Source organism: Chlorocebus sabaeus, chromosome 27 (assembly GCF_047675955.1).
Source record: "Chlorocebus sabaeus isolate Y175 chromosome 27, mChlSab1.0.hap1, whole genome shotgun sequence".
NCBI classification, from domain to species: domain Eukaryota; kingdom Metazoa; phylum Chordata; class Mammalia; order Primates; family Cercopithecidae; genus Chlorocebus; species Chlorocebus sabaeus.
Window position 1 is genome coordinate 35,786,401 of NC_132930.1, and position 21,691 is coordinate 35,808,091.

A 21,691-nucleotide genomic window follows, 5' to 3' on the forward strand; every position below is an offset into this window, starting at 1 on the left:
TCTTATTTCTATTTAACCCGTGAGGGAACAGACTTTCAGAGAGGTTAAGTCAGTTGTGTGAGGTCACACAGCAGTAGGTGGCAGAGCAGGCAGTCTGATGCTGGGGCACAATCTCTCGATGGGTACACCTTGCAGGTGGCTGTAGGAGTTATTGGGGCATGTGCAGCAGGGAGTCTCACATGCAGTGGGTGTACAAGAAATGACCTCCATCCGTTTTATCACTATTATTTATTCCTTCAAAACAAACAAACAGCAACCATTCAACATGGCCATGTGATTTTGGAGGGATGATTTTGGTCCTGCTTGAGGATTTGTCTTGTGCCTTGGTTCCACATCACTAGGACACAGGCAGTCTGCACACAGAGACCTCAGGAACATGACACCCTGGCCCCCTGCTTCTATTGCTTTCAGACTGTCTTGGGCTGACCTTGTTTAGTCGCAGGATGACCTTCACTCTCCATATCTTTATTTCATGGTTCAGGACTCAAGTGTGTAGGTTGTAGAAATTTTACAAATTCCAGACAGGCTTACCACATTTAAAATACCACTGACGAGTGTGTAACGCCTACCTTTTTAACTCCATGTACGTCAGATACATAGTACTCTCAGAGAGCAAGAACTTTCCTAAAGCAACTCGGAACTGGGCCATTTTGCTTGCTTGCTGGTGGCCTGATAATACCAGGGCTTCTCGGTGTTGCTAAGAGTTTCCAAGGAGAGAGATTTGCTTCCCTCCCATTTTCCCCTTCCAGGGCACCAGAACGAGCCCGCTGCTGGAGCCCAGGGCACATTCTTCACTTGGTCACCGTCAAAATCAAATTACCAAGTACGCAGGTGCTGACGAAGCCTGTCACTACACAAAATTAATTATTTTAAAAAAGGTAAATGACCCAGATTCCTGTGGTGTGTCTTTTTGGGACCCAGGGAATGCCCTTCCCCCGTCAAGTGAATTGGAGGTGCCTCAGATGATGTCAGCGCTCACGCTGCAGTGACAGAGGTATGAGTTGGCAGGATCTGCAGCATGAGCCTGGGCTCCGGCTGCCATTTGGGCTCCTGTCGGTGTCACTGTGGAGACCATTAATCTTCAACTTACAGCTGAGCCTTTTCGGGGCATTGAGTTTTCTTGTTCTGTTTTGTTCAGCATGGCATTCAAGATTCCTTCACAGAAATCTGTGTTGGAGCAGGAAAATGCTATGTGAATTATGTCCTCGTGAAGTCACCATCTGGCCAATATTCATCTTGCTTAGTGAAATATCAAGGATATCCTTCGGCACAGATGCTACGGGGCAAGAACATAGCACACAAGTGACCGCAGTCATAAACCAACACGCAATCAAGTGTAATTAATGCACCTGGTGCCCACTTCAGAGTTCCAATCCCGCAGTTGCACACGGGTTGGCTTTTCCTTTTCATATGTGGCTTTTGGTTGTCAGGTTTTTATTTTTTTCTTCCCTTTTGGGGTGGGGATAGATGTTTGCAGTTTGAATTGGCCCTGGCATTTTCAGCAGTAAATAAGCCACCATCATGGAGGTGGTGAAAATGGGAGTGTTTGTATGTGTTCAAGAAACTGCATCACATGCAACCAGTTCAATACTGAGCAGCATTCTGTGCCTTGAAAAGGCCATTGTCCCGTGCGTCTGGAATCCGTTCCTCTGTTGACACTCACTGGCTTTTGAAGGCCAGGCCCAGATACTGGCCTCCGAGTGCTTTTGTGCCTGATGGAAGAAGGGAAGGGATCCAAAACTTGGGGAAAAAAAAAAGATAAAAACACAAAACAGCCCACCATGACTTCTCTATCAGCAAGATTTCATAACCTCCTTCCTCTTTTTCCACACTGGCCTTGCCCTGGTGGTGTTTTAAAGTGGTGATGGGAGATGCCTCACTGGAACTGAAATTCTGTAAGCTGTGAATGCTTTCTTTGGATGGAGACCTGGGGGTTAACAAGTGGGGCAAAGGTGGGGAGCAGAAGTTGCAGAAAAGAAACAGTGATATGAGGGCTCCCTATAATCCAAGAGCCACGTGAGTAAGGCTTGGAGATATGGGACACAGGGGGGCCTTTACCTGGGGTTCAGGGGTACATAAAGAAAGTGACCTGGGCTCACTTGCAGTGTTTCTGCTGTGCATAGAGGAGAGGAAGGATGCTCCTACAGTGCCCTTGCTATGGGCAGTGCAGCCTGGGTGCATATGGCAGCTGTGAGCTCATCCTCCTGTGTCACTTCTACACGGAAATAGCAAAATTGCAGTTAGCAATTAAAGGTTTCAAAGGCCCCTGAGTGTCGTTAGGGGCTTGTCAATGCCTTTCTCCGAGCTGCAGGATGAATGGCTCCCAATTGTCTCCTATCAAATTAAAGCTCCTTATCATAGGCTGTAGCATCCTCTGCTAATTGGTGCCTGCTTACCTAATTCATCTTTCATTCTGAAGCACCTTGTCCCATCATCTGAGAGCCATCTTCCAAGTCTTCTAATTGCCAGCTCCCTTCAAATCAATTCCATTCAACAGATGTGCACTGGATTTCTACTCAGAGCCAGGCCCTGATAGAAGGGGAGGCAGTTAGGTAAATGAATCAGAGAGCATCGGCATTATACTATAGAAAGCCTTTGTAGTGTCTGAAAGAGGAGGCAATAATTTGAGTCTTGTTCCAAACTTAGGAGCTAAATAATCTTGCTTAAACTCTCCAAGCCTCTGTTCAGGAAACTTGGGGGTAAATGGGGATAATAATGCAGAGTTGCTGTAAGAATTGAATGAGATTGTATCTGTCTATTTGTCTGTCTATCTATCTATCTATCTATCTATCTATCTATCTATCTATCTATATTTGACATACATATTTCACAAATGTATATTTCAGATATATACCAATACTGTATATATAAAGCCCGAAGAACCCATCGTTATTTTAACTGGAATGCAGCTAGGGTCATGAGGGAGGAGTAGTCATCTCTGCCTACAAAGGTCTGCAAAGGTTTTGTGGAGGAAAAGAGACTTGAGACAAGCTTTTCTTCTTCCAGTAGACATGAGAAGAAAGGGCAGTTCACGTGCAGGTAACGAGATGTGAAATCAGGGAGACAGGAAACAGCCAGGACATTTCAGAAAGGGCAAGTACACCTAGAGCCCTGGTTTCCACGGGGGCGGGGAGAGATGCCAGTGGTGGGAGATGGCCCTAGAGAGGCAGTTGGTGTCTGCAGTGAGGTCTCCAGACCTTCAGGGTGTTGTGTGATTTCCACCCTCCTTCTCAGCACTTCTCAGCTTCTGCTTCCCGTTTAGCCTTACCTTCCCATGCAGCCCTTGGCACCACTGAGAGTGGTTAAACAGCATCTGTCACTTTGCCTGTGCTCAGCTTGGAAAATCCTCCAGGATGGGGACCTCATGGAAGATTTCCCTCACAACCATGTTTTCCCAATCCTTTGCCTACAGAAGGAGAAAGTGGTATTGCTTTACCAGCTAGAGTGAATGCACAGACGTGGAGTAGGACTAGGGAGAATAGGCCGAGGGATGGGTGAGCAGAACCCAGATAGGGATCTGACACCCTTTCCTGGTGACCTCAAATGAATCAGTAGCCTCTTTGATCCTAACTTTTTGTATCATCAGCACAAGGGCCCCATGTTCCTGAGGAGGTTCTGAGAAGGAGGGAGGAGGCATAGGGACTTTAAGGGAAGAGTACAGCCTAAAGAGAACTTTGATTTCCCTGACTGTGGCTGGGTGGCTGGGAAAAAAAGCAAAAGAGTGTGGCAGGTTTATATTGGCTTGTTTGCCTGGAAGGGCTTGGTGTTCCCACGGCTGCACACCTTTCCTCTCCTTCTCGGCAAACAATGCCCCAGGTGGGGCTCTGGTTGCCAGTCAGTGCTTTGATGTCACATTTTGAGCCTGTCTATCAGGAGTATCAGGAGGTGTGTGTGCGGTGGTAGCCAGCCTAGCTCTGGTGTTAACCCTCATAAAACCATGGGAGGAGAGAGTCTGGACTCAGCAAGAGATCTTAGGCAAGAGATTGACACTTGCCTAAGTCTCCTTAAAAGTAAGTGACTGGGTCGGGTTGAAATTGAGACCGTTCACACCAAGTTCATGCTCTTTCCATCATTTCACCCGTAAAGCTGTCCATCATGCTCCTGATGCACCAGAGCATGGGTCACTGTAGTGCCAAGAGGGAAGAGCAGGCTGCATCAGGAACTCCATGAGAAACAATCATATGGATTGGAGCTTGCAAGTTTCAAACTTCAAAACTGTGGGGAGGAGACCCAACAAAGGACAGGGAGAGCAGTGGTGAACCCTAGTAAGAAATGGGAGGGAAAGGCTCTGTGTGGAGTTTAAAGTTGGAGGTCTAGCATTTAACTGTAGATCACCAGAAGGAGGAAAACAGGGGCGTTGGAGAGTGGGCATGGCAGGGTTCATGGTTGTGAGGGATCAGTCATTGCTCAGAAAATACTTCAGAAACAGCCACTGAGTGCAAGTGTGAAAGAAACATGAAGCACTTACTGTGTGCAATGTGAGAAAGAGGAAAAAGCAGGATTCCTGACTTCAAGAAGAACATGCTCTCTCACTCTCTTTAGTTATGCCCACTGTGTCAGGCAAAGACCCAGGAGGGCGCCTGAGCCTGGTCAGTTTAATTCCAGAAAGTCTGACTGGCCACACCCACATCAGAAGTCCTGGTGGGATGCAATAGGCGACTTCTTCTTCCCACTGTTTATCTGTCCTCTCGTGCAGAATCAACCTGGGAAGGGCTTCTAGGTGTTTCTCTCTCTCTCGAAGACTCCCTCTTCCCTTCAATAGCCCCTCTGTCTTTGCATCCCAGGGAGGTTGTATCAGACCCTGGAGGTTTCCTGCCTGCCCCCTTTCTCCAGTCTGCAGTAGTGAGGTTGGATCCTCCAAGCTTCAGATCCTCCACAGTCTTCACAGAGCAGCATCCACTGCACAAACAGTGATCTCCCATGTTAATTTCCCGTCTTAGTGCAGAGCTTCACCCTGTTCTTGTGTTCACAGAATCCTGTCAATTAATCTACTATGTTTTGTTGAAGATTTTCTCCCCACGAAGGGTGAGAAAGAATGAAGTTGTTGAAAGGCAAAGGAGAACTCAGAAATGCCAAATCTTGAGAAGGGCTTAGCTGGGAAGACATATGATCACTTCTTCCATGAAGCCCTCCTGACTGCCACAGACTGAAGTGATGTTGACCACACTTGTTGGAAAGCTAGGGATCCCGCAAGTATCTGCTTAATTGAGCATATAGTACATAGCTGTCTAGGATAAGTCTTACAGCGATGTCACTTTGGGACATAGGCATTTTATATCTAGTAATGTGGACATTATTAGAATTCCTAAGTGGGAATCCACTCTCTCCCATTCAGCTGCCGGCCCGAGGCAAATTTCTGGATCTCCCTAAGTCTTAGTTTCTAAGAATATAAAATATACGTAATGAGGATATTTTCTTCACTGGACTATGGTGCACATCAGAAGAGATTATTCATGTAAATAGTGCTGGGCCTGTAGTAAATACTCAGTAAGTCTCAGTGATTATTACTTTTCTAGGAGGCAGAGGGGAGAGAGATGGCTTTGTGTGATGGTCAGGAACATGGAGGAGGCTGGACATAAACTCATTTTAGAGGGTGGGGGCAGAGAGCATTGAATACTTAGTGTGCATCTGCACCTGGCATGTGCTTGCTGATTTCATCCTCAGCACAAGCCTTCAAGTTTCCCTTTGTCAAGACGAATAGACTGAGCTCAGGGATGTTATGCTCAGGGATGCTCAAGGTCACACTTCTAATTAATTACACAGCTTGGCCTCAAACTCAAATTTATCTGACCTCAGAGTAAGGCATTTTAGGGACAGGCAAAGACCCAGGAGTAGGAAAGCCCCAGGTCATCCAGACTCCGTGATTATAAGAGAAGGAATATGTAAAAGTAGAAAGATAGTGCTGGAAAGGAAACGCAGGTGGGGCTGGGAGAAGAAGTTCTCCAGTGTCAGGCCAAGGAAGTTGGACTTTCTCCAAAAAATACTAGAATGCCATTTCTGGGGTGGGTACAGAAAGAAAGCTGATGAAAGGGGTGGAAAGGGGTCCAGATTATATGACAGACCATGTCATTGGGAGTTGAAGATCTCAGCAGGAGTGATCAAAGAGAAGTCTTGGTGTTGGCCACTCTCCCCTGTGTGCTCAGAAATACCCATCCTTTGTCTTGCGTTCAGTGATGCTGTTTGTAGGATTTCCAGCTCACATCTCAGCATCTGAATGTTCTGCAAACAGCAGCCAGGTTCTGTGGGGGAGGGAAGTGCTGCCCACGAGAATACTGTTAAAGGAGCAACTGCTTCATCTGCCTTCTCCGGAGTGCCATGAACTGCAGAATACTGCGGGGCCAGATGCTCCCATCCCAAACAGCTGTGTCTTGGGATTCAAAGAGGCTCTCCCAGCATTGCCACTAGTTAGCAGCACAACTGTGCACAATCACTTCACCTCTCAGAACTTCATCTCCCTTTTTAACATGGGAAGAAAACAGTAGCCTCTGTTCTAACCATTCTGATGTGAGTATCAAGGAAGCTCATCTTTCTGAAAACTGCAGAATTATTCTCTAAGCCCTCCATTTGCCACCCTGATACCTTCTTCCTCCTTCTCCCATCCAGAAGTATACTTGATAGAATTTAATAATTAGGTTTAGTTCCAGAAACATGTGTAGGCCACCAAAGTAGGCACTGAACATGCAGAAGTGAAGGAGTTGCCATCTTATCTTCAAACCTTTCTCTCTTTACTAGAAGAATTACAGGCGGGAACATAAATGGCCACAGGTAACTCAGATCCCCTCCACCCATCCCTCCCAGTACTGGCAAGGTATCACGTGAGCACTTTCAATGCAAGGCACTGAATCCTTTCCTTACCTTTGTTATTTTATTGAATCTATAAAACAAGCCTGCCTTGGAGACTTTAAAACAGAAGCTCATCAAAAGAAATGTGCCCAAGGCCATCCAGATACTGAGTGGCCATCAGAATTCTAATCATGACACCAGACTTCAAAACCTTTCTTTTGCCAACTAGCCTTAAAATTGGTCAAATATGCCTCCTTTTTCAAACCGACCTTTTACTTCCCACCCTTATGCAGGCACCTGATTTCAGGGTCTCTCCTTTCTCACAGAAATGATTGAAATAACCAGTGCCCTGGTCTCCCTGCAATTAGCTTACATCTTTCAAATCCATCCACCCCAGGGCCACCAGAGTGGACCTTCTCAAACGCAGGTATAATCATGTCACTGCTGTTTTAAACTCTTGAATGGCTTCCTCAGTCTACAAGATAAAGTCTAAATTCCCTGATGTGCCATGCAGATCCCTTTCTGATCCTACCTTTGCAAACTTTCAATGCCCTCCTGCACCCTCCAGCCAAGCAAACAAGAACACAGACCTAGCCCCACCCATCAAGTCCTCCCTGGGTCCATATGCTGGAATTCCATTTTTTCTTTCATCAATTTAAGAAAACCCTCATGTCTTAAAATCAAAGGTTTCCTCTTATAAAATGCCTCTCTGAACCAACATATGCCCAGTTAACCAACCCATACCTAGCACTCTCTACTATAATTGGGAGTTTTAGTAGAAGAAAGTTGATCTGACCAACAATACCAGGATGTCCCTGACATAACATGGGACAAAGGATGGAGCATTTAACTCCTTGTCGCTGGTAATAGTCTTTGGGAACACGTCACAGATTGGCACTATCTGAGCTGGATTTCGAAGGAAAAATTGGATGCATTTAGGTCATTGTGCCTTGGATTCCAGCCATCACCAGGGAGAATGTCAATATTGAAACCTGTTGAGTATGAAGAAGATAAAGTCCCCCAAATAAACCAGGATTGCGGTGTCTTTTGTTCCTCTAGGTTGGGCTGCCGGCGGCTGGTTAGGGCAATGAGCCAGGTGTCCCTTGGCACGTTGACATTTTAAGAGCTCTGGCACCAGTGGCAAGTGTGGGTTAATTTGATATTTACTAAGATTCACTTGCTTTGTAAACATCAAGGTCTGGCTATTGGTGAGGGGACTGTGGACTGTTGACAGCTGTCATCATTTTACTGACTCAGACATCTTTTGTTGCTCTTAGAAAACAAACACCAACCTTCCGACTGCCTTTAGGAACCTGGGACTCTCATAAAACAGCACTATCTGGGACGTTGTTCTCTGGGAAACCAGAAACAGGTTCCTTGAGCCCTGACCACACCAGCAAAGAGAACAAAAACACAATCACTGTCATTATCACCATCGCTGTTGTGATCATCATCATCATCATCATCATCATCATCACGGCATTCTCTGTCTTCTAAGAGCCTCTGTAAGATTGCTAAGAACCATCTTCCGTTTGGTCCCATCTAACTTTAAATGTGCCACGTAAGGACATCCTCATTCGCAAGAAGATGGTTCTCTGCTTCTGCAATTTATATTTTAATCTTATTACAACCTATCTTTTTGTTTTTTCATTTTTTTCACTTTTTACATTTCTACCACATAGCTCCTATTTAAATCCGTAAATCTTAATCCAAATGAACACTTACTTTATTGGGATTTATGTATTTTGAGTATGTATAGCCTATAATTATGCCTTCTGTCCCCGAACACATTTTCAGGTCTTACTTTTTTTTGTTAAAGTCAGCCCCTCTCTTCTCTCATTTTATTTCCAATGCTTCTGCTCCTTTTAGAACGTGAATTTTGTTAGAAGGGTTATTACTTCCCTGCTGCCAAGAGTGGATTAGGCCATCTGTCATGAATCCTCACCTGACAAAGAGAATGTTAACAACTACTACTTAGGATGGATATGATTTCTGGCACTGGATACGATTTCTGACCTAAATTTATTGTTTCACTGATTCTTACAATGGCCCTGAAGGTCTGGGGTTATTACTGTTCCCAACCTACAGGTGTAGGGATTAGGCTCAGGGGGATTGAATGACATGTTGAAGGTCAGAGAGTTGGTGAATGATAGAATCTGCCTGCCTCTGATCCAAAGTCCAATGTCCTACACAGCCTTTCACTTTGAGCTTCCACTGACATTACTTTTTATTTCTCCTTCTTTAAAAATTACTTTAAATATAGAAAATAAGATCTGGCGCTTGGACACAGGAAGGGGAACATCACACACCGGGTCCTATTGTGGGGAGTGGGGAGAGGGGAGGGACAACATTAGGAGATACACCTAATCTAAATGACGAGTTAATGGGTGCAGCACATCAACATGGCACATGTATACATATGTAACAAACTTGCACATTGTGCACATGTACGCTAGAACTTAAAGTATAATTTAAAAAAAAAAGAAAATAAGATCTGGGAGTCAGAAAATACTGGACACCCTACAATTCTTTAGGGCTCCCAGCAGGGGTGAAATTCCAGGGGTGGTTAAATCTGTTTGAATTCATTTTTAGGAGTTATAATTTGACAAGAAGCTCTAACAACACACTCCACTGGCAGCCAGGACTGCAGCAGCCTTGCCCGTCTGCCATGATCTTACTTTGTTCCTCTCCGTTTTCCTGGCGTGGTTTGTCCTTTATAAACCAGCCTCATCTGGGAATAGTGTGCATTTGGTTAATTACCTTTGCAGAACCAGCAGATGGTGCAGAAAGCACTGCATTGTCGGAGGACCTAAGCCAAAAAAGAGAAGAGGGAGAGAGGGTGGCATCTGTTTATTTGTTTAATTTCTTCAAGAGGAAATGGTGGGTATAAAAATAAAACTAGTCATCACTAGGCATCTCAAAGTGAGGAACACTTTTACCGTCACATAACAATGGTTTAAAATAAAATTCTATTTCAGTCCCCAAAGCTTTGGAAATTTGAAGAAGTATCTGAAACCTGGAACTGGCCGTGCTGGCTCAGTGAGGGTCCATTGGCCAATCCTGAACACTGGCCAAGTTTACCTGTCAGATGCTGTGCCCCAGACCTAGGCATGGAAAACCAGCCAGCAAAGCAGGTTCCCCATAGAAGCCCCCACCATCACCTTTTTCTCCATTTACCCAAAGACCAGGTTAGTTTCTAATTAACAGGGTTTAATAGCCTCTCTTTCTACAGTTTTGGTGGTAGGTGTCCCACATGTAATCTATACCACTGTCCTTGGAATCAGAGAATATTCCAGATGAAAGGACCCTTAAAACCATTGCAGTCAAATCCCCTCATTTCAGAGAGTAGGACACTGGGACCCAGAGCAGAGAAGGGCTTTACCGAAGTCACCAAGCCTGTTAGTGGCAGAGCCAGAATTAGAAGTAAAGTTCCCTTATCTCTCAGCTTGCCGCCTCACCCCTGCTATGCCAGGTAATCAGAAGAGGGAGAGGCAAGGAAAGTTTGGAGAGATTCCAGATGGCTCCGTGAGCAAAGTCTTAGAAAAACTGCCTGCTGCAGAAAGGAGCTAAATGATCAAACCACCGAGGTAGCAGGCACATGACTTGAGAAACAAGAAACAGTCCAGAGTAACTAGAATACTGGGTGTCCGAAACAGGGCAAAACAGATTGTGGGGACTTGATTGTGAAGGGCTTTGTCATCAAGAAAATGCAGCACCAAAGATGTAAGTAGGAAACAGTTACGTCTCGGCCTGTGCCCAAGATGGTGGTAATGTGAGGATGGGTTGATGAGGGAGATTAGGAGGGGGAGGTCACCCAGGAGCTAGATGAGAAGTGTCCAAATCAATCTGGTGGTAATGGAAATAAAGAGGTTTCATCTCCCTTCACTCCACAGGAACGTCTCTGTTCAAGGTCACTAATGCCCTTGGGCTTGCCAGATCCAATGGCTACTTCTCTGACCTTACATTTCTTCATATAATCAACCACTATGTTTTTCAGATACTTCATAAGGCAGGCGGGGGTGGAGGTGGGTGTAGAGAGCTGTGCTTAAAAATAAGAAATGGATGGCCAGACGTGGTGGCTCACGCCTGTAATCCCAACACTTTGGGAGGCCAGGGCGGGCAGATCACGAGGTCAGGAGATGGAGACCATCCTGGCTAACATGGTGAAACCCCATCTCTACTAAAAATACAAAAAAACAATTAGCTGGGCATGGTGGTGGGTGCCTGTAGTCCCAGCTTCTCGGGAGGGTAAGACAGGAGAATGGCCTGAACCCGGGAGGCAGAGCTTGCAGTGAGCAGAGATCGTGCCACTGCACTCCAGCCTGGGCGACAGAGCGAGACTCCATCTAAAAAAAAAAAAAAAAAAGAAAGAAATGGAAATCTCCTTGGAGAGAGGAAGACAACTCCCTTCAGGATCCAGCCCCTCCCTAGCAAGGAGCTCCCACTGGGTCAAACCACACAGGGAGCAGCCCCAGTCCAGGACAAGCAGGGCAAAAGAGAAGTCCTATATTTGGGTTCAAACACTGAATTGAAAATATCGCACTTAGGACATACGTGATTTGTTCTAGCTACAGACATGTTTTTCATCATCAACAGGTAAAAGTCAAAATACCTTAGCAAGCAGGTAAACTTCTATGACTTTTTTCTACTTTCCATTCTTAACTCCATCATTATCTTTCTTCTGAATAAACTCAGCTGGCAACAAACCAATGATTTAGAAAGCAAACAAAATGTTATACAATCTCACAGAAGTTTAAGTTCCAGATCAAGGGAAGTGATAGGCCTGCGTTCTTCTGCATTGATTTGACCATATCTGGAGTTCGTTCTCTGCCCAGTTCTGGCCTTACATTTGCAAAGAGACAATTACAAGATGGAGAAATAACCCAGCATGGGAAGCCCATCAACAAATCTAAATGTGTGCCTGTGAGGCCTAGATACATTTTGCTCCGTGAAATCTTTATGCTCCCTCAATAACTGTTTTCCAGTGTTTGAAGGACTATATGTTGACAATAAAGCAGGTTGATTTCAGAAGAAAAACTTCTAGCCAATAGGTAAATCATCCATGAAGTTGAATTTAGCTTCACGTAAACACTGATCTTCAAAGGGATTGACTACTGAGAGGGACAGCTGCTTTCTGTACCTGGAAGTGTTCGTGCATATGCCTCATGGCCACCTGCAGAGACCAGAGAGCTGTGGGTCCTGTTCATGGAAGATTCTAAATTATTTGAAATGTAGTCTTCTCTTAGTGACCGTCAACAGGTCCCAGAATTTCTTAGAGATGTCCAGTAGGCTGAAAAGAACTGGGGTTGTCAGGAGTCGGGAAATAAGAGAGAGAATGGTAAGAGGAATATGAGTTTAACATGAGACAGAACTCTAGAAACTGTTAAAGGGGCTTCCCAGAACTTCGATTTCCTCTTTCTTGCCCAATGATATACTCTCCTCACCCTCTATTTTCCCCACTTTCAAAATACTTCTTCAAGAAAGGATAATGTTAATTTATACTAACATGTAAATGGCTTCTTAGAATCCACAATCTTCTCTTCCCAGAGTCATTTTGCCTACTTCTAAGGGATAAAATCTAAAGCTAATGAATTGACTGTATTAGGCAGTTGTATGGAGAAATGAAGAAACCAGCGGTTAGGATTTGGGTTACGGTTGCCAATTATTGACTGCAAGTAACAGAAATTACCTCCAACTAACTTTAGCACAAAATGAATCTGTTTGAAGAACACAGGTAATATGGTTTGGATCTTTGTCTCCTCAAAATCTCCTGTTGACATATTCCCAGTGTTGGAGGTGGGGTTTGTTTGGAGGTGATTGAACCCTGGGGAAAAATCCCTCATGCATGGTTTAGCACCATCCCTGTGGTGATAAGTGAGTTCTCGCTCAGTTAGTTCTGGTTGTTTAAAATAGTCTGGGACCTCTCTCTTATCCCTCTTTTACTCCTGCTCTCACCATGTGATATTCCCAATGTGCCTTCAACTTCTACCATGATGGTAAGCTCCCTGAGCAGATGCCAGCACCATGCATCTTGTACAGCTTGCAGAACCAAGAGCCAAATAAACCTCTGTTCTTTATAAATTACCCAGCCTCAGATGTTTCTTTATATCAATGCAAAAATGGCCAAACACAACAAGGGAATCCCACAGAAGTAAGGAATCAACAACTAAGATTCAGGAAAGACATGAACCATGTAGCTCCGGGGGCCTTGGAAGTAAGGATAGGTGAACCTTCTCTCCTGCAACTGCGACCACAGTACGCAGCTCTACTGTCCATTTTTGCCACATCTGTGTGCCTCAATATTCAAATTACCAAGAGAGAAAAATGGCCAATCTTGGGTCATGTGATCCCTTGGAAGCTAGGAGAGAAGATCTGTTGCCAGGTGCAGAGACATAATCAGATATAGGAAAAGGCATAAATGCAGGACTAAGGACATCTGAGTAGCTTGAAATCACATCACATAAATAGTCTTGTGAGTGACCTCACATCACCACTATGCTCACAGACACCTGGGTGGCTCCCAGTTGCTAACAGGTGAAGTCCAAGTTCTATAGCAAGGTATCTGCAGTCTGTGTGCCCTTGCCCTGGACCACTTTACTCACCTGGTGACTGCAGTGTGTCCCTCTGAGTGACACTCCTGCTGCTGTGGACCTGTCAGTGACCGTAGTGCTCTTGTTCTCTGTAGTATCATTCCCAACCTTGCTGATTTCCTGTTCACCCTCACAGATAATAGGGCCAAGGTAACTGGCCTCATCCACAAAGTCTCTATCCTCTCTCTGGTATTTTTACTGACTTCAATTTTTTTTGAGGTTTATGGTTTTATTGAGCTTGTTTCCTGTGAGTACATGAAATCTTTGGTGGAATGAGGCAGGATATAAACAAGTCCCACCTTTTAGAGATGGGGCAGAAGTTACAGTAGATTTGAAGAACCATGTTTCCTTTCTCCTCTCTCCATTTCCAGGTAGCCTCGCAATGCCTGGCACGTAGGAGGTGCATGGTGCGTATCCACTTGATAACCTACTGAGGATTGCAGACTTTTAGTCCACACAACCAACAACCACAGCCAGATCCAGCTTGTGACGCCTGAGGCTTGTATAGCTTGGGAGGTTCTCTGGGGAAAAAAAGTACTTAGATGTCGTACTTTTGCAATTTCTGCAAAAACAGATGACATGAGGAATATCTTTTAAGGGGACCATGCAAGAGAGTAGCCTGAGGCAGACGTTTCTTACCTTCAGGGGAAATCCTCCTCTGCACATGACCAGCCAGGCCTCCAGGTGAGTGGTATTCGTATCATTTCACAGAAAAGAAATAGATGAAGAGAAGGTTTAACCTTCATCTAGTCATTACCATGTGCCATTTAATCCACACAACACTGTGAAGGAGGATGTATTAGTTCCTCTTAGCTGCCATAACAAGTGATCACAGACATGGTGGCTTAAAGGAACAGGAATGTATTCTCTCACAATTCTAGAGATCAGGAATTCAAAATCAAGGTGTTGATGGGGACATTTGCCCTATGGAGGCTCTAGGGAGAATCTGTTTACCCTCAGTCTCCTTTACTCATTTACTTGACTTGCAAGAACCATCAAAGTAATGAAGTTTATACCCTCTGAATAAACAGATGGTGGCAGAACTGAGTTAAAGATCTTGCACAACTTCAAGATCCCACCTAGGAAGTCTTTCTTGGAGGATTTACTTAGAAGTCTTACTGCTTGGAAGTCTCTCCAAGGCTCATGCCACTGTCTTTCTCTTCTGCACTTTTGTATCCCTTTATTACCCATGCCAGTATCTTTGACCTTGACCTTAAGCTATTTGTAATACTGATTACACTCTCATCATAAGGAACTAACAGCTTCTGGCTTTAGTGTTTACATTTTTCACTGTGGGTCAGGTTTCCGGAAACTGTGCTGGAGCAATATTGGCCTTCTTCTGCTGCCACACACACCAAATGAGCACCCACCTCAGGCCCTGCTGCTGACTTCTCCTGGGGTTTTGGTGGCCTTTTCCTATGTCTTGTGCCTCTTCTTTCTTGCCATTTAGAATCTCAGTTTAAATTCTGTATTCTCATTTGATTTGATTAAGCCAACTTAAAAGAGATATTGTTGAGAAAATAAGGGAAAATTTGACTATAGTTTTCGTATTGAAAAGTATTAAAGACTATGTATTCATTTTTTAAGATGTGTTAATGCTTTTGTGAATTTGTGGTGTTTTTAAAGCCTTATTTGTTAGAAATGCTGAAGTGTTTATGGGCGAAATGATATGATGTCTTGGAATTGATAGGACATATTCCAACAACAATAACAAAATGGTATAGAAAATATAACAAAGGCTGGGTGCAGTGGTTCAAACCTGTAATCTCAACACTTTGGGAGGCTTGAGGCAGGAGCATTGCTTGAGCCCAGGAGTCTGAGACTAGTCTGGCAACGTGACAAGACCCCATCTCTTAAAAAAATAAGAGTAGCCCAGTGTGGTAGGGTGCACCTTTGGTCCCTAGTACTTGGGAGGCTGAGGTGGGAGGATCACTTAAACCCAGGAAGTCATGGCTGCAGTGAGCTATGTTCATGACACTGCACTCCAGCCTGGGTGATGGAGTGAGATGCTGTCTCAAAAAATAAATAAATAAATAAATAGGAAAGAAAATATAATGGAGATAAATAAAACAAGGTTGTGAAACTACTAAATACTGTAAATACTATTAAAGTGGAGGTAACTGGGGCTTCATTATATTATTCCTTGAACTCTGTGAATGCTGAAAAGATGCCATAATAAAAAGATATACATGTGTATGTATAGTATGTGTGAAAAATTGAATATTACATTCTCTGAGAGGCCTCCAACTGTCCAAGTCTAAAGTATCTACTTTAAAGTGTCTAAAGTTAGCACATGGTAGGTGCTCAGTAAGTGATTACTAGCTGAATGAATCCAGACTCTAAACTCCAAGACAACATGTTCACTCATCTTCTGCATCTACATGGCCCTTTATCATGATGTAAGGCTCTTGAACAGATTGTTCAGAAATTAATGGTTAAATGATTGCTCATGTGGTCAGAGTCACACTTCAGAATAGCCTTGCCTAAGTCTCCTGCTTATTCTTGTGTTTAAAAGCAGTTTGGAGACTACAAGAGAGACTTTCGGGATATAGGGAAGTGTTTTTAGAATACTGTAGGAATTTTTTCAATATCCTTTATTTTTCTTATACATTTTTAACTACTGTTAATACTGTTAATTACTGTTATAATGTTCATATAAAAACAACATGATATGGTTTGGCTCTGTGCCCCCACCGAAATCTCATCTTGAATTGTACTCCCATAATTCCCATGTATTGTGGGAGGGACCTAGTGGGAGATAATTCGAATCATGGAAGCGGTTTCCCCCATGCTGTTCTCTTGGCAGTGAATAAGTCTTGCGAGATCTGATGGTTTTATCATGGGTTTCTGCTTTTGCATCTTCCTCATTTTTCTCTTGCCACTGCCATGTAAAATGTGTCTTTCGCCCCCTGCCGTGATTCTGAGGCCTCTCCAGTCATATGAAACTGTAAGTCCAATTAAACTTCTTTTTCTTCCCAGTCTTGTGTATGTCTTTATCAACAGCGTGAAAATGGACTAATACACAACACATATTTAAATGCCTTACAGATTAAATTTTAACTCAGCTGAGCCACCAATGAGTGACTTTAAATTGCCAGATTATGTTATTTTGGGGAAAGTCTCATAGTGAAGTTTTCCTGACATCTTGATTTGTGTATTTGAACCTTTTTTTGAAGGTGTCACTGACTTGGAAAGTCTCCTCTTTTTCATGTTTGTTTTTTTTTTTTTTCAATTCAGGTTTAATCAGAACCTATCATGTAAAGTTGCATATATGCAAACCTTTGTGCAATACCCCTATGCATGATTACATACCCGGCAAAGAAAATTGAAATGAAAGATATGATGCCATGACAATAATTCCAACACAGACAGTTTCTTAGCTGACAAGACATTACAGGCTACCAATCTGACTTGGACATTTAAGTTTATGATAAGGAACATGGAGTCATAGTTAAATGTTAATAGCTATTTAGTTTAATAACATTTGGACTAGTTTTGCTAAAGAACAAGTATACTGAGACTCCAAGAGGAGCTGTTTAAAAATGGCCGATTCTTTGCAGCTATTTATCTGCATAGAAAAAAAAGTTTGTTCAATTCTATGCAACACAAACAAAATTCAAAACTAACATAAATGCTGTAGCTTACAGAAAACTGTAACTGTTGTCCATGCCCTCATGACTCATTGGTTTTATTGATGGTCTTTAAATATATGACACAAATTAAAACAATTAGATTATGTTTCTATTAGCATATAACTTAGAGTTTTTAGTCATAGTTTGCATATTTGTGCTCTATGTAAGATTTCATTTGTTTGCTGCTAAACAAAAATAAACAGAAAACACTGGGTTAATGGAGATAATATGGAGTTCAGAGGGAGGTGGTCTTGGGTTCAGACCCAAGCTATGCCTAGTACCGTATATATTCCATAGCAGGTCTTTCATAAATGCTTGCTAGCTAATGGTGGCTATTCCAGGTTCCCAGTTCCCATCTTTGCCAAATCAGCTGCCTACATGCATAGCCTTGGATTCTCCAGGTCCTTCTGCTTTACATTTTATTTCACAAAATATCCCCTGTGAGGAAGATGCCACTTTGCATATCACTATTGTAGTTATGTTCAGAGCCCAAGAGGGATCTAGAAGGAAGGAGAACATTCATGAAAAAGCAATGGGTAATCAGGCCTCCCAGGCTCTGAGCCCAAGGAGCAGCTCAGCTCCTTGAAGAGTTTTGTTTCTCCAAAAGAAACCCTCAGGACAATACAGGCCTTATGCTAAGTCAACTGGCCAGACCTCACCTCCTGTCACCCACCCCACCCCGAGCTTTGGGCACCGCCTGTAATCTTCTCCTAGGCATACAGCAACAAAGGCCAGTCTATTTCCCTCCACACTGGAGAGGCCATCGGGGAAATAGAGCATGTTTGCTTCAAAGTCCAAAATATCCAGTTTTCAGCTAGAAGGCCAAACTTGTTGAACTGGGAGGGAATGGGATCAGATGGGAGGCTGGGAGTTGTCGGTAGGTTTTCTAACATTGGATAGGAGCTATGGCTCCTGTAAGAGGCGGTGGGGGTGGGGCTCCGGAAGGAGGATTAAGGGAACATTGCCAGAACTGGTTGGCTCAAATCATGCACATTCTTGGCAAGAAGAGGGAGCCTTTGGATGAGGAAATCTCAAGAAGCTGCAGGAAGGGTAGTCTTTTCTCTGCCTATGTGTTTGCGAAGTGTGGAAGAGAATCACATGCTTTATTAGATTTTAAGCCAGAGAGTCAATTCTCTGCAAAAACAAAGCTGACAAACAAAACCCAAACAACTTAAATAGGTCATCAGGAAAGAGTCTTCTTGGTATTGACAATCAAATTTCCCCTGCAGATTTTACTTGTAGACACAAAGTCTGTCTTGTTGCATTGCTGGGATAGCTTCCTGCTTAGCCTCCCTGACCCCAAGATTATTCTTTTCTGTCTGCTCCGCACATGGACAGTAGAATGGCCATATTAGGTGGCATTCTGATTATGACATTTCATGGCATTACCTTTCTGTTTCTTCCTGTTGCCTACAAAATAAGGTTAGACTCTTGACCCTGAATTCAGAGTCTTCCACAATGTGTCCCCAAACTGCTTTTTCAATCAATTTTGCTTTCTGTTTCCCCTTCAAGCATCCTGCTTTCCAAATCCATGTCTCACCTCCTGTTACTCATTTTATTCCCAATGGCCACTGTTTGCTCCCATGTTTCCATGTCCGAGTTCTATCTTCTCTAAAATGTCTGCTTCAGTTGTTATACCTACTACAAAGCCTTCCCAAGAAACAATCATTATGAAAGCCAGCTTTACTGTAGCCTTGCCCTTTCACCTACTGGCACTATGATTTGGGGCTAGATATGTAACTTCTGTGAGGTTCAGTTTACTCCACTGTAAAATGAGAAAAACCTACAGGGTGGTGTGCAATTTAACTGAGAAAATCATCTAGAGTACTTAGCACAGTGTCAAGCACATAGTAAGTGATTAGAAACTCCATTTTTTAATGTATTATTATGTTTTCCATGTTCCACCTTATTTTATAGTGGCAAGAAATGTCCTCCTATAACTTTATTCTTCTTTTAAAATAATTCCCACAAGACTTTAGAAAGCCTATGAAAAAATTCACATAATCAAAAACAACTTCAGATTTACATATTTATCACCATGTGCCACTCTGTGCCAATTCACATGTGGAATCTTGTGGTAAGTCTAATTTACCACAGACATTTTAACTAACAATTATATTCTACCTGCTCCCTAAAGGAGCATAAAACCCACACTTGCAATACTGCAGAATTTGTTTCCTGCTCAGGTTACCAGAACATACAGATATCATTCCATGTTTATAGAGCACTTCAGGGTTTTCAAACTACGGCTTTTATTTGCTCACCACACATTCCTGGGAGTTAAGATGTGTAGCATCATTCTACTAAGGATGAGAGAGATTTACAGTGATGAAGTGAGACCACCAAGTTAATGTCGTAGACTGTGCAGAAGCAATGTAAGTGATGTGGCCACAGAGTAGATACTCAATAAGAACTGATGAAGTGATTGAATGGATGAAAGAAGTGCGCTGCTGTATTAGTTTGTTCTCGCATTGCTATAAAGCACTACCTGAGACTGGGTAATTTATAAAAAAAGAGATTTAGTTGGTTTATGGTTCCACAGGCTGTACAGGAAACATGGCTGGGAGACCTCAGGAAACTTACAATCATGGCAGAAGGTGAACACATCCTACATGACTGGAGCAGGAGGAAGACAGCAAAGGTGGAGGTGGTACACTCTTTTAAACAACCAGATCTCATGGGAACTCACTCAATATCATGAGAACAGCAAGGGGGAATTCCGCCCCCATGATCCAATTACCCCCTACCAGTCCCCTCTCCAACATGGGGGATTACAACTGGACATGAGTTTTGGGTGGGGACACAAATCCAAACCATATCAGGGAGGCATCAGGGCTGAGAGAGAGAATACATCAAAAGTTAGAAGAGAGTAAGATTTGTCTACAATGTTCTTCACAAAGTTGAAGGGCTGTATTTGCAAGGCTATTTCAGTTTTGACAGAATTACCACCTGGATTTGATTAAAGCAAAGTAAAATCTACTGACTCCTACAAATGAGAAGCCAGAGGACCAAGCTGCCTTTTGTCTAAGAGTTGATTCAGGGCTCAAGTGAGGTTGTTGGTTTTCTTTCTCTCGCTGTCTCTCTCTCTCTCTCTCTCTCTCTCTCACACACACACACACACTCCCTACTTTGCCAGGCAGACTTCTCGTGCTTAAAGGAGAAGACAGCACCAATGCCCTGATGAAGTGATTGAATGGATGAAAGAAGTCCGCTGCACATCCTTCCTGTTCTAAGGTCAAGATGATAAAAAGGGGTGGGGAGGAAATGTACTGGGCTTCCAAATCCAACAACTAAAACGAGGCCCTGGTAACTCCATATGAAAGAGATTTTAGTCATTTATGGAGTGTCCAAGTGACCATCTGTATTCTATAGTGATATGGACTGCTGTTCTCCCAGTCTGGCCCTGAAACGCCAGGAAATGAAAATAGTTCACTTCCATTGGGCACTTACCAAATGTCAGCCTCTGTTATTTTATTTATGTATTATCTCACAGAGTTCTTTAAGCAACTACTTACTGTAGTTCTGATGTGGTTTGGCTGTGTCCCCACCCAGATCTCATCTTGAGTTGTAACTCCACAATTGCCATGTGTCATGGGAGGATCCTGGTGGGAGGTAATTGAATCATGAGGGTGGGTTTTTCCCATGCTGTTCTTGTGATAATGAATAAGTCTCAGAAGATCTGATGGTTTTAAAAACAGGAGTTTCCCTGCACAAGCTCTCTCTTTGCCTGCTGCCATCCATGTAAGATGTGACTTTCCTCCTTGCCTTCCACCATGATTGTGAGGCCTTCCCAGCCATGTGGAACTATAAGTCCATTAAAACCTCTTTTTCTTTCCAGTGTCAGTTATGTCTTATCAGCAGCATGAAAACAGACTAATACAGTAAATCAGTACTGAGAGTGGGGTGCTGCTGAAAAGTTACCTGAAAATGTGGAAGTAGCTTTAGAACTGTGTAACAGGCAGAGGTTGGAACAGTTTGGAGGGCTCAGAAGAAGCAAGGAAAATGTGGGAAAGTTTGGAACTTTCTAGAGACTTGTTGAATAGCCTTGCCCAAAATGCTGATAGTGATATGGGCAATAAAGTCCAAGCTGAGGTGGTCTCAGATGCAGATTAGGAACTTGTTGGGAACTGGAGCAAAGGTGACTCTTATTATGTTTTAGCAAAGAGACTGGCAGCATTTTCTTCCTGCCATAGAAATTTGTGGAACTTTGAACTTGAGAGAGATGATTTAGGTTATCTGGTGGAAGAAATCTCTAAGCAGCAAAGCATTCAAGAGGTAACTTGGGTGCTGTTAAAAGCATGCAGTTTTAAAAGGGAAAAGAGCATAGAAGTTCAGAAATTTGCAGCCTGACAATGTGATAGAAAAGAAAATTCCATTTTCTGAGGAGAAATTTAAGCCAGTTGCAAAAATTTGCATAGGTAATGGAGATCCAAATGTTAATCCCCAAGACAATGGGGAAAATGTCTCCAGGGCATGTCAGAGGTTTTCACAGCAGCCCCTCCCATCACAAGCCCGGAGGCCTAGGAGGAAAAAGTGGTTTCATGGGCTGGGCCTAGGGTCCCTGTGCTGTGCATAGCCTAGGGACTTGGTGCCCTGCAACCCAGCTGTGCTGAAAAGGGCCAAGGTAGAGCTCAAGCCGTGGCTTCAGAGGGTGCAAGCCCCAAGCTCTGGCAGTTTCCATATGGT